The sequence below is a fragment of the Nelumbo nucifera genome, chromosome 1, assembly GCF_055504915.1.
Source record: "Nelumbo nucifera cultivar China Antique chromosome 1, China Antique-T2T, whole genome shotgun sequence".
Classification (NCBI taxonomy): domain Eukaryota; kingdom Viridiplantae; phylum Streptophyta; class Magnoliopsida; order Proteales; family Nelumbonaceae; genus Nelumbo; species Nelumbo nucifera.
In genome coordinates, this window is record NC_142649.1 from 39539223 (window position 1) to 39556495 (window position 17273).

Sequence of the window (17273 nt, forward strand, 5' to 3'; positions counted from 1 at the left end):
AATCAATTAATATCTGTAAAGCCCATATTATTAACCATTAATATTATCTAGGTATATGGGCCGAAATTAGGGTTGATCAATTTGGTCCATATAGCTTTATTTGCGAAGTGGGCTTTTAGCAGTTTTAACCGATTAAAACTGGCCTTTTACAGGTTGGGCCAAATTAAACTTTCAATTAATTATCAATCCTTAGGCTCATTAGTGAGAGAAATAGGGCTAACATTCAGCCTTGATCGAACCCTAGATTCGGTTCAACCAGTTTGGACCAATCTGGTTCGAATGGGTCTAGGGTTTAATCTTTAATTAAAGATTTAATTCAAGAAATTAAATGCTGATAAAAGAAAATCAAGAATCAGTCAGATAGGGCTGTTCGCACAATCCATCCTGCAAAACAAAGGTTAGATCACAGTTTGCAGTTACATAAACTGCAAGTCGCAGATAGCGATTCTCCCATCTGCGAAATTTCCTTCCTTGCACCGCCATCTTCGGTCCAAAATAAAAATAAATAGAAAACCTAATTTCTATTATAATTACATCAGATCAAATGCCTATACATTCTGTCTAAAAAATAAAAAAAAAATTATTTTACAGACCAAATGTAATAAAATAATCAAGAAACTGCAAAATCGCAGGTTCCTTGCGCCAATCAAGATTTTGATCTCCAGGTGTACAAACAACCCATAAATCAAGAAAATTATAAAGAACAATTCTAAATAATAATCAGATTTATAAAGTTTAATTTCAGATTAATCGCCCATCAACTGGAAACAAATTTTCCAGAAAACCCTATATCTGCGCAAATCAGGTAGAACGCCTTCTGCCCATTTGCGCAGGTTCAGATTTCATCCAATTCGGTTCAAGACTTGAACCTGGCTCTAATACTACTGAAGGGATGAGATATCCATCGTATGGACGCCCGAATCTTGCGGAATAGAATGGGCGAATTTCAAAAATTCCTCTCTATCCTACTAGGAATCGTATTTCCTATTTTAGAAAAATCATATTTTTTAAGGATCAATCTTGAACCAAGAACCAAACCAGATCTGAACAAAAGTAGTAGGAGAGCGATATATACCTGATACGGAGAAATAATATCTCCCAATGGAGGTGTTCACACCCAAGGAAGGAACCAAAAACTGATTCCACTGAAAATGGCGCAATGCAAGATGGAGCAGAGTCAGCAGTGTTCTTCCCAAGAACCTGATCTTTCGCAAGAATCAACAGGACAACACGTGAGCACAACTTCCTATCAGTCCCTTGACAAGAAACTGATATCAAGATCCAATCTTGATTTCTCCCACTTAACTGGAGATCGAACTGGCAGATGAGGCGGCGGCAAGAAAGGCAGCAGGCTGTGCCCCTGTGGCCTGCCATTGTGCGTGTAAGTGTGGCTGTGCATGTGCAGTGCGTAGCGGGCTGGCTGCGTGCACAGACATGGGTGTGTGAGTGCGGGCCTGCGTGGGCGTGCGCTGGCGGGCGTGTGTGGGCGGGCGGGCGCTAGCGGGCATGTGCAGGCATGCATGTGCGGGCGTGTGCGGGCGTGCGTGTGCATGTGCGGGCATGTGCATGCGTGAACTGCCACGTGTGGGTGCTGTGGTGCCCCCGTGGTGTGTCACGGTGCAAGTGGTTACTATGGTGCCTCCACGTGCAGTGACCAATATTAGAAAACACTAAACTACCATCGTGTGTCATGGTGCAAGTGGTTACTATGGTGCCTCCACGTGCAGTAACCAATATTAGAAAACACTAAACTACCATGGTGTGTGTTAAATGTGTTAACACTACACGTGTAGTGCTTCCTACTATTGTAGTGACACGGCTGTAACACGTCGTGTAGTAGTTTACAACCCTACTACACCCACCGTGTGTAGTGTAGGGTTGTAACACAACCACTTGTGTTAGGTGCACCAATTCCACCTTCCACCTTTGCATAGTGTGTAGTTTACAAACAGCCCTACTACACTATTAACACAGGGCGCATGTGGGTGTGCATCGTGGTGGATGTGCTGACACTGCACACAACGCCCCATGCTGCATCGTTTTGCACTGGGTGTGCACACCCACAATGCAATTGGTGCCTCATGTGGTGTGTCGTGGTGCAAGGGATGTGCACACCCACAATGCACTTGTGACCGTTGTTGCTCTTTCAACATATCACCCATACACACCCCATGTTACCGCTTTGATTGATAGTCCCAAACTCGTCTTTGTGCACCTTTCTTGCATGAAACTAGCTCATCTTTTCATAAAAGTAGTGTGGGAGTGTTCCCTTTTGATTTCATGCAAATCCCATTCCACAAAATAAATTTTGCCAATTTTTTGTATTTTCTAGAAATTAAATATTAGTGAAAAACCATTTATATCAATACTTTTCGGCATGAAACCAGCTTATTTTGGTGCACAAATTTTTTTGCAGGTGTTCCAAGCAACCCCCATCCTCCAAAATTATTTTTTTTTCCAGATTTTTCCCAGTTTTTGATAATTTTTAGTGATTAAAAATTAATAAAAATTAAATTTTTTCTCGAAAAATTTATTTTTATTAACTTTATCGTTTTTCAAGCCTAACTAATGCCACGTGTCAAGTTTAAGACCAACCTAAGCCATACATCTCAAGATAACCCCAGTATGATTTTTCAAAAGAGTGATGTTTCCTCCTAACAGAGCCCCAAAAGCTTAACATACTCTTTGAGGGGGGGGGGGGGGTGGTGAGTGCGTATAGATTACCGGAAGCTGAATTCGTTAACCCGAAAAGATCACATCCCGCTCCCTTTTGTCGATCAAATGCTTGAAAGACTAGTTGGCAAATCTCATTACTGTTGTCTTGATGGTTATTCAGGGTTTCATCAAATTCCAGTTGCACCTGAGGACCAAGAAAAGACTACCTTCACCTGCCCCTTTGGTACGTTCGCTTATCAGCGCATGCCATTCGGTCTCTGCAATGCCTCCGCCACATTCCAAAGATGTATGGTTAGTATATTTTCAGATTATGTGGAAAGCATTATAGAGGTATTTATGGACGATTTCATAGTGTATGGGGATTCTTTTGATTCATGCTTAGCTAACCTTACAAAGGTACTTGAAAGGTGTATAGAAAAGAACCTCGTACTGAATTATGAAAAATTCCATTTCATGGTCGACCAGGGCATCATTCTAGGGCATGTAGTCTCTTCTAAGGGAATCGAAGTTGATAAAACAAAAGTAGATGTCATCAAATCCCTGCCCTATCCCACGAACATTCGGGAAGTTCGCTCTTTCCTTGAACATGCAGGATTCTATCAGAGATTCATCAAGGATTTCTCAAAGATAACTCGCCCCTTATGTAATTTACTCCAGAAAGATGTGATGTTTGATTTTGATGAAGGGTGCAAGGCAGCCTTTGATAAGCTAAAGGAATCATTGACTTCAGCCCCAATCATTCAGCCACCGAATTGGGATCTTCCCTTCGAGATTATGTGCGACGCAAGCAATTATGCCATCGGTGCTGTTCTAGGATAGAGGGTTGGAAGAGCCGCTCATGCAATATATTATGCTTCGAGGACCCTTGATGCTGCCCAATGCAATTATTCAACAACAGAGAAGGAACTCTTGGTTGTAGTTTTTGCCTTAGAAAAGTTCTGTTCATATTTATTGGGTACTAAGGTGATTGTTTATTCTGATGTAACCACTTGAGAGAGAGTCTTATCAGATCTAAAGTCTTGAATGTAATCTTATCAAGATAAGAAGATTGGATTAGATCACTAGATAAGAGATAGGATAGGATTAGTTCAAAAACAGATTAGGACTTTCTAATTTGAAGTTAATCTCCTAAAAGTAGTTGGAAAGCAGCCCTCTCCATCTGTTATATAAAGAGGGGGGCGGACCAGCTCTAGCATCACTCACTCCAAGATCTAAGAGATCATCAAGAAAATCAAGAAACTCAAGAAACTCAAGAAAACAGTTCAGCCATGGAGAAGCAGAGCATGGAGATTGCGCAGATCATGAGCAGCTAAGCTTATTTTTCTGGTTCACGGGGGGAGGTTCGATTGTGTCATTGTGAGGTTCTGTAGTTAATTTATTTTTTTGCTTTCTAATTCAAGTATTCATTGATTCTTGTGCATATTTTTATTGGATGTTGATGTTAATTAGTTTGACAAACTGAATTAATGTTGATTTTCCTACTGCTATCCATGATTTCGGTGATCCATAATTGTCACGAATAATGGTACAAGTAGCAATTAGGTTAATATCTTTTTGGGTCAATTGTTCGTGACAGCCTTTGACCAATGTTTTAACATGGTTCAACCTAAAGGAATCGATGGAACAAGATTCAGTAATTGTAGCTATCTCAATTATTGTTATTTTGGTTTAACTGTTTTCACAAATCTTAATGCTATCATTTTTTAACATGCAACGCTATCGTACCTAGTTGAGTGGTGATAAGTGTTGATCAAATTCTGGGTTTAGTCAACTGAATTAGGAAAACACAAGGTTTATTATGGCTATCCTAATAAATCTAAGGTTAAATGCTTGAATTGCAAGAATACTGAAATTTACCTAGGATTGATGGCCAATCGATTCAACCCGAACCCTTGAACCAGAATTTGGTAAGGCTGATTTTCTCTTGTTTGTTTAGTTGCTTTCTTATTCTTTTAATTTTAGTTATTAAATTTTCCCACTCAATTATAGTATCCATTCAGCTAAGAGATTATTGTTTAGCTCCCTGTGGGATTCGATTATGATACTGCTCTAGGTGTCGGATTGGGCTGTTTTTGATGTACCAATCAATGAGATCCTTAGCGGGGGTCAAAACCTGGGTATGTTAGGACAGTCTGAGAATTCATCTGAGTGGGTGATCATAGTGACCGGATCAGCCCCTTTGTCGGACAAAGGTAATGATCGGAGATGCACGCCCCTATCATCTTATAAATTACACAGACAAGCCCAACAGCAAATGGATAGCCCATTTTCTGGTGCGTTTCCTCATTACTGAAAGACCCATCCTCATGCTAATGATGGAAGGCCTTTAGAGAGTTCATCATATGAATCTCCTTATCACATGCACTCATATTAGTTGGAGGGAATAGTAAATTATGCCCTAGTTTGATCTAGGTCAAACCAAAGTGGCTCCCACTAACTTTCATAAAGCCTTATTTCGGTGGGCCCAAATCGGTTAGGGTTCCGCACGTAACCTCTCTATGAGGTGTGGGGCCCACCACTAAGGGAGGTCATCCAATGACCAAAAGGGACACCATGGCAATGATGTGCATTCAGCCATGGTGTGCGCAAGAGCCACTATCGATTCAGCATGGGCCAAGCACTTATGGCCCATGTACGTAGCACATCACACATCCATACATCACATGTAAGGATAAATTGATCCAATCAATTAAATATCTGTAAAGACCATTTGAAGCCCATTTTAAATCCATAATATTAACCATTAATATTATCTAGGTATATGGGCTGAATTAGGGTTGATCCGTTCGACCCATATAGCATTATCTGCGAAGTGGGCTTTTAGCAGTTTTAACGATTTAAAACTGGGCCTTTACAGGTTGGGCCGAATTAAGCATTCAATTAATTATCAATCCTCAGGCCCATTTTGGGAAAAAATTAGGGCTGACATTCAGCCTTGATCGAACCCTAGATTCGGTCCAAACAATTTGAACCAATCTTGGTTCGAATGGGTCTAGGGTTTGATCTTTAATTAAATCTTTAATTCAAGAAAATAATCTAAAATTTAATACTAATAAAAGAAAATCAAGAATCAATCAAACAGGGTTATTCGCACAATCCATCCTGCAAAACAAATGTTTGATCACAGTTTGCAGTTTCATAAACTGCAAATCGCAGATAGCGATTCTCCCTTCTGCGAAATCTCCTTCCTTACGCCGCCATCTTCGATCAAAAATAAAAGAAATAGAAATACTAATTTCTATTAATATTACATTAGATCGAATACCTATACATTCAGTCTAAAAAATAAAAAAAATTATTTTACAGACCAAAGGTAATAAAATTATCTAGAAACTGCAAAATCGCAGGTTCCTTGCGCAAATCAAGATTTCGATCTCCTTTTGTACAAACAGCCCATAAATCAAGAAAATCAAAAAGAAGAATTCTAAATAATAATCAGATTTATAAAAATTAATTTCAGATTATTCGCCCATAATTTTGGGAACAATTTCCCAAAACCCTTATCTGCGCAAATCGGGTAGAACGCCTTCTGCCCATTTGCGTAGGTTTAGATCTGAAATAAATTGGTTCAAGATTTGAATGATGGCTCGGATACCACTGAATGGATGAGAGATCCATCGCATGCACGCCCAAATCTTGTAGAATAAGATGGGCGAATTTCAAAATATTTCTCTCCCTTTAACTGGGAATCACATTTCTTATTTTAGAAAATCATATTTTCAAGGATCAATCTTGAACCATAAACTGAACCAGATCTGAACAAAAGCAGTAGGAGAGGATTATACCTGATACGGAGAAATAATATCTCGCAACGAAGGTGTTCACGCCCAAGGAAGGATCCAAAGACTGCTCCCACTGAAAATGGCACAGTGTAGGATGGAGCAGAATCAGCAGTGTTCTCTCCAAGAACCTAATCCTTCGCAAGAAGTAGCAGGATGGCACGTGAGCACAACTTCCTATCAGTCTCTTCACAAGGAACTGATGTCAAGATCGAACCTTCATTTCTCTTATTGAACTAGAGACCGAACTGGCAGGGTAGGCGGCAACAGGAAGGAGGTGGCAAGAAAGAATTTTGTAGGGTTGCTGAATTCTTCTTTCTGTGATTTCAGTTCGCAAGAGGATGTGAATGTATATCTTGTAAAGACTGCCACCACCTCCTCCTTTTATAAGCTTAAAGGGATCAGCTCCTAATCCCATTAGGAGTTACTGATCCAAATCATATTTGGACCAGACATCCCTTTAGGTGATAAGGATAAACCCTTATCTTATCTGCAGATTAGATCAGCCTTATCCTAATCTCATTAGGAGGTTTCCAGATCTGAATCACATTCAGATCTGGACTCTCTGAGTGGATAGGGTTAAGACCCAATCCTATCTGCTAATCCATTCCCAGAATTCGCCCCATATTTAACTAATTAAATTAGCCCAGTTCGAAATGGGCTTTAGGCCCATCAAGGTTATGTGCTCACTAAGCCTTCCTAACAGCTGCCCAGTTGGGTTTCCTTGTATGGTGTGGGACCCAAACATTGATCTACACATCAGCCACATGGGTTCAGCCCAGCCTTTGTTACAAGGCCTGGCTGAATACGCTGTTATGGATAGTATAACCCCTGAAACCCATCACATGGGCTCTATGGGCCCAACACTTACCCTAAGTGGTCCCTGGGCCAAGCCACCTTGTAACACCGAGGGACTGTGGGAAGATGCAAGATTATCCCATCAGGTATTACCCTTTATGGTCTTACACTTAACCTCTCAGCCCATAATGATCAAACACTGCTCGACAAGAGAGGACCTCTCCCTTGGCTACAAGGAACAGTGTTGCACTCTTTGCTTATATGGATCTTGGGAATTAAAACCTTTTGCAAACATTTCGAAACCATAACATATATATACTTTTTTATCTCATACAAAATATATTTTGCAAAACAAATCTAAATGATTGAAATCGGCTGTCGGCAGTCTTGGTTTCCATCAGAGAGAGTGCATCCCGATCATTACCTTTGTCCGACAAAGGGGTTGATCTTGTCACTATGATCACCCACTTAGATGAATTCTTAGACTGTCCCAACATACCCAGGTTTTGACCCCCGCTAAGGATCTCATTGATTGGTACATCAAAGACCGCCCCATCCGACACCTAGTGCAGTATCATAATCGAGTCTTGGGGTCGGGTGTAACTTTCTAGTTTTTCCCATCAATCTACAAGGTCCAGGGCAATACTGGAAATCTGGTCCGGTTCAAAGATTCAATTAATTCTACACTACATGTGCCTAGGGTCTCACCCTGGCGGCTGAGATAGGCCACCCCAACCGACTTGGTGGCACATCAGTGTCATCCTTATCCGGATAGGTCTCCCCAGACCAATCCACTTGCTGTGAACATTCTAAACTAACACGAGTCTCATTAAATGTCCAGTTTAAGGGTTTTGCATAGAAACACACCACAAGAACATGAATCAAATATGTACTTTATTCATATACAATAAATTCATAATGTACATTATTCTGATTGGAGCTAAGGGCAGACAACTGTCTAACACTTCTCGCGACGTTGCGAGCGGTGAACCGCCCACGTCGCCGTGATCCGAACACTTCACCGGACCATTCAGTCGGTAGGAGCGATGGGCGGTGTGTACAAAGGGCAGGGACCTAGTCAACGCGAGCTGATGACTCGCGCTTACTAGGAATTCCTCGTTGAAGACCAACAATTGCAATGATCTATCCCCATCATGATGAAATTTTCAAAGATTACCCGGGCCTGTCAGCCAAGGCTATAGACTCGTTGAATACATCAGTGTAGCGCTTGTGCGGCCCAGAACTTCTATCGGCATCACAGACATGTTATTGCCTCAAACTTCCGTGGCCTAAACGACCATAGTCCCTCTAAGAAGCTGGCCTCGGAGGTTGCCTCTGCATAGCTAGTTAGTAGGCTGAGGTCTCGTTCGTTAATGGAATTAACCAGAGAAGTCGCTCCACCAACTAAGAACGGCCATGCACCACCACCCATAGAATCAAGAAAGAGCTCTCAGTCTGTCAATCCTTACTATGTCTGGACCTGGTAAGTTTCCCCATATTGATTCAAATTAAGCCACAGGCTCCACTCCTGGTGGTGCCCTTCCGTCAATTCCTTTAAGTTTCAGCCTTGCGACCATACTCCCCCGGAATCCAAAGACTTTGATTTCTCATATGGTGCCGGCGGAGTCCTAAAAGCAACATCCACCGATCCCTGGTCGGCATCATTTATGGTTGAGACTAGGATGGTATCTGATCTCTGGATTGAATCAAGAAGCAAAGGATCAATCAATCAAGAAAGGAGAAAACAAATCAAGAAACTTGGGGAAAGTGATCAAGAATTCAAGAAACCTCAAGAAGAAGGTGGCGGCAAGTAGAGGAGATCTCAGCACCATGGGCGAATTCAAGAGTTCTTTCTTTCCCTTTGTTTGCTTTATTTCTTTTATCATGAACTGATTTGTTTCTTGCTAGGGCTGTGGAAAGCCTAACCAGGTTAATGAATATATTTTTCTTTTTGATTTATCCAAGATTGTGATTTCCATATAGTCTATGAATTATTGTGCTTAATGCAATTAAGAGCTTGGCCACCTCTTAATTGATTTGGGTTATGTGAATGAATCGAGAGAGGAATTCACATAATCGACTGAATAGTTCATAGTGTGAATTGAATGGTATATAGAGATATATATACATGATTCATCTGAATTTAATGGTTTTTCTTGGATTTAATGCACTTCCATCTTGAAAGCTCTACTCGAGAGATCGAAGGGTTACCTGATGGGCGTAGTTTTAGTATATCTCGAGAGAGAATATTAAATAAAATTGGAAAGACCTCAGCTTATGAGAATGACAAGTAATCTTGGTTAATCAAATCCATTAATATTCATTACATTGGTTAGGTGGACCAAAAGCCCTAGCGATTTCATCCATTGCATATTCGGTTAGTGATCACCCTTGCTTCTATTTTCTTTTTCTAGTTTTTATTTTCACTAGTTCTTGCTCCAATCTGAATTTCGATTATCCACATAATTTGGGAAGATAGTGGTTCTAATACTTATTTTGTTAAATCCCCGTAGGAACGATATTTTTATACTACTTGATAACTAGTACATTTGCTAGGGTTATGTTTATAACTATCAAGTTTTTGGCACCGTTGCCGGGGATTTAATCCTAAAATAATATTAGAACTTGTTAACCTTGATTAATTTGGATTTTTATTTCTGTTTTTATTATTTTATTTTGTTTACCTTTTTTTAGTTTGTTCGAATTCTTGCTTTGTTTAGATTTACTAGTGCATGACACACACTAGAAGAGAGGAACTAGCAGAATTCGATCCTGAAATAGAGGGGACCTTTCGCTTGTTGCAAAGAGCCAACAGAGGTAGAACAAGAGAGGAGGTTGATATTGGCGAACCAACAACAGAAATTGGGGAAGAAATGGCCGAAGCAAATTGCACCCTCTTGGACTATGCTTGTCCAACCATTGATGAGGCGACCTCTAGCATTTGCAAGCCGACCATTTATGCCAACAATTTCGAAATCAAGCCTGCAATAATTCAGATGATCCAAACAAGTATTCAGTTTAGTGGGTTACCAAGTGATGACCCTAATGCACACATTGTTAACTTCTTAGAAATATGTGATACATTTAAACATAATGTAGTTAGTGATGATGCTATTAGGCTTAGATTATTTCCTTTTTCATTGCGTGATAGAGCTAAAGATTGGCTTAACTCACTCCCTGCAGGAAGTATCACCACTTGGAATGATCTAACCCAAAAGTTTTTGGCTAAATATTTCCCACCCTCTAAAACAGCAAAGCTAATTAATGATATTACTTCGGGTATGTAGTAGATCGATCAGCAAGCTGTAATATCACGCCTGTTTCTTTTAATGGTCAAGGATTCATGGTTGTGTAAATAGAATGGGACATGACATTTATCGAAGCTCCTAGGTCTAGCATAGCTTTTTCGATTTGGACATTTCCTATTTTACAGGGAATGGTGAACATACTTGGACCCTTGCATTTAGGGGGTAGTCTTTTCTGGAGAATGGCTGAAACATTTTCTCCTATATGGACTTTCTCATCGCCTTTCAACCTTTTCTTAGTAGTGCACAACTCCTTGAGGAATTTGGCATAGCGGGGTACTTGCTTAATTGCATCAAGGAGGGGGATGTTTACCTCAACTTTGCAGAATGTCTCGAGAATGTTTTTGTCTTGCTCCTCCTCCTTGGATCTCGTGAATCGGCTAGGAAAAGGTGGAGCGATGACCATGGCTTGAGGTGGATTTTCGCTTGAATCTGTTTGGGGAGATGGTGTCTCCTTTTTGGTTGTATCCTTGGATGCTTCTTGATTGGGTTCATTCAGCTCTTTCCCACTTCTTAATGTGATAGCGCTAGCATTCTGTTACGGGTTGGTCGTGGTCTGGGAAGGCAGCCTCCCTGATGATTGGGATTCCATTCGACTCATAGCCGTTGCTAACTGGCTGACCTGATTCTCCAGGTTTCGGATGCTTGTCCTCATCTCCTGTTGAAATTGTTGAGTTTTAGTTGCAAGGGCTTTTACAATTTCATCGAGAGACATATCTGGATTGGAAGAGGATAAATATGGTGGAACTGGCGGCCTAGCTTGATGCTGATGTTGGAAGCCGAAGGGCTTGGTTCCATAGTTAAGGTTGGGATGATCCCTATCCTTCATTGTAGGTATTCGAGTAGGGATTGTATCTCTTTTGCGGGAATCCTCCAACAGCATTAGCTTGTTCGTAAGGTTCATCTTGAAGCGTAGGGAACATGTCAGTTGGATGTCCTGAAGTTGAACAAATCCCGCAAGCCTTCACCATTTGTGTATTACCTATGGCCATTTGACAGACAAGAGAGGTCAGGCTTGCAATTTTTTGTTCTAGGGAGGAGATGTTTACCTCGTTAGCATGGGTTGCTAGAGGGTTGAGCCTATAGCTGAACTGTTGAGAGTTGGCTGCCATGTTTGAGATCAATTCTCTTGCTTGTGTAGGAGTTTTGTTCACCAACACTCCTCCGCTTGCTGCATCGATCATACTCCTATCCATTGGTAGTAACCCTTCATAAAAATATTGGATAAGGAGCTGGTCTGGAATTTGATGTTGCGGACAGCTGGCACATAGTTGATTGAATCTCTCCCAGTATTCGTAGAGAGTTTCCCCATTGAATTGTCTTATACCACAGATCTCCTTTCTGATGTTAGCAGCTCGGGAAGTAGGGAAGAACTTCTCAAGGAATTGCCTTTTCATATCATTCCATGTGGTGATGGAACCGGAGGGTAGGTAGTAAATCCAATCCTTAGCTTTATCAGCTAATGAAAAAGGAAAGGCGTGCAGTTTGATCTGTTCCTCGGTTACACCTTGAGGCTTCATGCTTGAGCATACTACATGGAATTCTTTCAGGTGTTTGTGAGGGTCTTCAGTTGTAAGTCAATGAAAAGTAGGGAGTAAGTGTATAAGACCAGATTTGAGTTCGAAGGGTACCGCTAGATTTGCATATTCGATGCAGAGAGGTTGTTGGTGCAGATCCGGTGCGGGTAGCTCTCTAAGGGTTCTCTCTTCATTATTGGCCATGACTTCTTCTTCAGGATGGTTGGATGGCTCAACAATTTTTGCAGCCGACTTCACCCCGGAAGTTGGGAGTGATGCTGATTGGTTACGACGCTGCTTGGCTTCTTTCCTCAAGCAGCGAACTGTGTTCTCAATCTCAGGGTCGTAGTGGAGTTCACCTACACGAGAAGAGCGAGGAATAAACCAAACAAAAGGAAATAAACCTACTTAGGACGCCAATCCCCGGCAACGGCACCAAAATTTGGTGGGTGCCGAACCCAACCAAAGATAAATAGTCTTGCTCTGGGTTAATAATTTGTAGATAGTGATGAGCAAGGTCAGTCTTCACAGGGATTGGGTGGATTTATTTCCAAGTAGATGGATTAAGGGGGGTTGTAAAGCTAAGGAAAACTAGTAAATAGCAGAAAATAACAAAAAACAAAAGATTAAATGATGGGAGAAAACTTCCGGTTGAAGGGACAAGTTCAGCGTTGATTCGTAGCATTGATCCTTGATGCAAGATAGATTCATATGTTTATGAATAAATTGGTTATAGCTATTAACAAGCTCTAACAGCCAGCCTCTACTCTTATTATTTGACAACCAAAACAAGCTCTTTGATTGCTTCCCTTATTAATAGGCAGTCTTAAACAAGCTCTTAGGATTTAACCTATTAATAGCATTAAGAGGGGAGATACTCAATTCTGGTCAGCGATCTCACAAGCTTAGATCGTTTAAACCCGATCATATATTTTCCTAACATAGATCCAAAAACTTTTTTGCAATCAATTTATGTTAGTTTCCACCATGATCGAACCTACCAATCATATACGAAACTGGAGGTTCAATCGGCCATAGATTATTTCCATTGAATGAGCAAGGGGCCTTCTTGCTTAATCAACAAAAATAATCCTCACAGTTAATTCGTAGAAAACATATGAATACCCATAAACAATGAACTGAAATAAAAATCAATTAGATCTCACAATGTTACAGAATCAAGGCTTCCCTGACCCTTCAACCAGAAATAAAAACTTATAGACACTTCATGATGAAATCACAGCTTCCAGATGAGAAAGGGGGGGCGAACTCTTGCTTCTTCCTCCTTGGTTGGTGATTTCTCTCTCTGAAGACTGAAGCTCTCTTGGGAGATTTGATGCCTTGGGTGCTGGTCCGCGCCCCTTTATATAGGTTTCGGGAGAGGGCTGCTCTCTAACTCCCTTAAGGAGATTATCCTCAAACTGGAAAGTCCTAGTCTAATTTGAACTTATCCTACCTAACTCTTATCTCTTATCTTTCTAGGATTACAATTTGAGAATTTAAATAAGATAAAACTCTTTTATTGAGATTACATTCAACTTCTATTCTAATGGGACTCTTGGATCTTGAATTCGAACTGGGCTTCTTTAACAATTCGGGCTTGCTTCAAGACTCTTCTGCAAAATGGGCTTCAGCTTGTGAAATGGGCCTTGCTACGAAATTGCTCTGACTTTGGGCCCAAATTCGTCTTTGATGCAGATCGATTCTGCCAAATCCCAAAACATAAAGGTTGTGGGCCTTTTCCTTATATTTCTAGTGCTTCTTGAATTGTCAAATCGGAGTCTGGAATTGAGAGTTATGCCCTGATCACTGATCGGTGCCGAAATTGTGCAAAATCATCCGATTAGCCTTGTTTTTTTCCAATCGCCTTCTTGCTTGCCCTGAATCGAAATACAAGAGTAATGAGTCCAATTAGATACCAATTAAGTGTAAAATAATGAATATTGAGGGATAAAGATATGACAAATTTTATTCTCATCATGTGTCGTGGTGAAAGGGATGTCCACACCCACAATGCACTTGTGACCGTTGTTGCTCTTTCAACATATCACCCATACACACCCCCATGTCACCGCTTTGATTGACAGTACCAAACTCATCTTTGTGCACCTTTCTTGCATGAAACTAGCTCAACTTTTCATAAAAGTAGTATGGGAGTGTTCCCTTTTGATTCCATGCAATCCCATTTCCACAAAATAAATTTTGCCAATTTTTTGTAATTTGTAGAAATTAAATATTAGTGAAAAACCATTTCTATCAATACTTTTCGGCATGAAACCAGCTTATTTTGGTGCACAATTTTTTCTATAGGTGTTCCAAGCAACCCCCATCCTCCCCAATTATTTTTTCAGATTTTTCCTAGTTTTTGGTAATTTTAAGTGACTAAAAATTAATAAAAATAAAAAATTTAGTCGAAAAATTTATTTTAATTAATTTTATCATTTTTCAAGCCTAACTAATGCCACGTGTCAAGTTTAAGACCAATCTAAGACATACATCACAAGATAACCCTAGTATGATTTTTCAAAAAAGTGATGTTTCCTCTTGGCAGAGCCCCAAAAGCTTAACATACTCTTTGAAGGGGGGGGGGGGGGGGGGGTGGTGACTCTGGGGGGGTTCCCCCCTCGGGCGCCATTGGGCGAGCGTTGGCAGTCATGGGGCTTCCCCCCCGTCACCCATGACGCACGGGTAGTGCAGTTGCATGCACTAGAGGCGACATGAAGGCACATGATGCTTATCGAGTGCGAGCGCAATGACGTGCATCACAGTGTGCAAGGTTTTACTTGATAATGCATGCTGTTGCATAATGACGTGCACTAGAGGAGATATGGGAGCACGATGATGGACACGTTGCAGCGCAACGTCTGTTGTGTGCCCCATGGTCGAAAGCGATGTGTGTTGTGTTGGGTGCCCTCGGCAGCATGCGCGGTCGCACATGCTGTGTTGAGCACTGCGTGCGTTGCCATAGCCTTAACAGTGTCGTCCCGCGCATTCTCGTGAACACGCGTTTGTGGGTTTGCACTGCTGGGTTAGGTGACATGCAAGGTGTTTGGCAATTGTGCTTTGGGTGCCTTGAAGGGATGAGAGATCCATCCCATGGACGCCCAAAGATTGCGGAATAAGGGGCGAATTTCAAAAATTATTCTCTCCCTTCAACTGGGAATCGCATTCCCTATTTAGAAAATCATATTTTCAAGGATCATTCTTGAACCATAAACTGAATCAGATCTGAACGAAAAGGAGTAGAAGAGAATTATACCTGATACGGAGAAGTAGTATCTCCCAACGGAGGTGTTCACGCCCAAGGAAGGATCCAAAAACTGCTCCCACTGAAGATGTCGCAGTGCAGGATGGAGCAGAATCAGCAGTGTTCTTCTCCAAGAACTCTGTCATTCGCAAGAATCAGCAGGATGGTACGTGAGCACAGCTTCCTTTCAATCCTTTCTTAAAGAACTGATGTCAAGATCCAATCTTGACTTCTCCCACAACTGGAGATCGAACTGGCAAACAGGGCGGCAAGAACAGGAAGGCGGCAAGGGAGTATTCGCTGGGTGCAGAATTTTCTCTTCTTGATTTCAGCAATAAAGAAAATCTGATGTATCTCTTATGCTACCGCCCCATTCTTTTGTTAACCTAAAAGATCAGCTCCTAATCCAATTAGGAGCAACTTATCCAAATCATATTTGGATAAGACTTCTCTTTAGGTGATAGGGATAAACCCTTATCTTATCTGCAAATTAGATTATCTTTCCCCTAATCTCATTAGGAGATTTCTAGATCTGAATCATATTCAGATCTGGACTCTGAGTGGATTGGATTAAGACCCTATCCTATCTGCTAATCCATCTCAGAATTTGACCCTTTAATTAACTAAATGAATAGCCCAGTTCGAAATGGGCTTTAGCCCCATTAAGCTTATGTGCTCACTTATCCTTCCTAACTGCTGCCTAGTTGGGCTTCCTTGTATGGCGTGGGACCCAAACATTGATCTACACATCAGCCACATGGGTTTGGCCCAGCCTTTGTTACAAGGCCTGGCTGAATACACTGTTAAAGATAGTGCACCCCCTGAAACCCATCGAATGGGCTCTATGGGGCCAACATATACCCTAAGTGGTCCCTGGGCCAAGCCACCTTGTAACACCCAGGGACTATGGGCAGATGCAAGATTAGCCCATCAGGTATTATCCTCAATGGTCTTACACTTAACCTCTCAACGCATAATGATCATACACTGCCCGACAAGAGAGGATCTCTCCCTCGGCTGCAAGGAACAGTGTTGCACTCTCTGCTTATATGGATCCCGGGAATTAAAACATTCTTGCAAACATTTGAGAAACCATAATATATATATACTTTTATATCTCACATAAAATATACATTGCAAAACAAACCTCAACGGTTGAAATCGGCTGCCGGCAGTCTTGGTTTCCATCAGTGAGAGTGCATCCCCGATCATTACCTTTGTCTGACAAATGGGCTGATCCTGTCACTATGATCACCCACTCAGATGAATTCTCGGACTGTCCCAACATACCCAGGTTTTGATCCCCGCTAAGGATCTCACTGATTGGTGAATCAAAGACAGCCCGATCCGACACCTAGTGCAGTATCATAATCGAGTCTGGGGGTCGGGTGTATGTGCCTAGGGTCTCACCCTGGCAGTTGAGACAGGCCACCCCAACCGACTTGGTGGCACCACAGTGTCAGCTTTGTCAGGATAGGTCTCCCCAGACTGACCCACTTGCTGTGAACATTCTAAACTAACATGAGTCTCATTAAGTGTCCAGTTTAAGGGTATTACACAGAAACATACCAAGGGAACATGAATCAAATATGCACATATATTCATTTACAATAAACTCATAAAGTACATCATTCTGATTGAAGCTAAGGGCATACAAAACTGTCTAATAGCTCCCACTTGCACTTAGGTCGAATCAGGTACTACCCGGAGTCCCATGCTTTCCACGTGTATCTCAAACACTTTCTGTGACAGTGGCTTAATCAATGGGTCTGCCACATTCTCCGCTGCTGCTACCTCTCAACATCAACCTCCTGTTGTCACACAACAGTGGAATGGGTGATGTGCTGAATTCCAAATTCAGGAATGAACACTTTCTTTCATAAGGCGGCCTCACTTACGGAAATGTGTTCGACTTCGGTTGTGGACATTTAGTTTGCTACTTAGGACCCCT

General features: G+C 41.4%; 1 pseudogene; it reads right to left on the reverse strand.

Annotated features, from left to right (window-relative positions):
* Positions 1-8148: 8148 nt before the first annotated feature.
* On the reverse strand, positions 8149-9185 carry LOC148803141 (18S ribosomal RNA; annotated as a pseudogene).
* Between the last annotated feature and the right edge of the window lie 8088 nt (positions 9186-17273).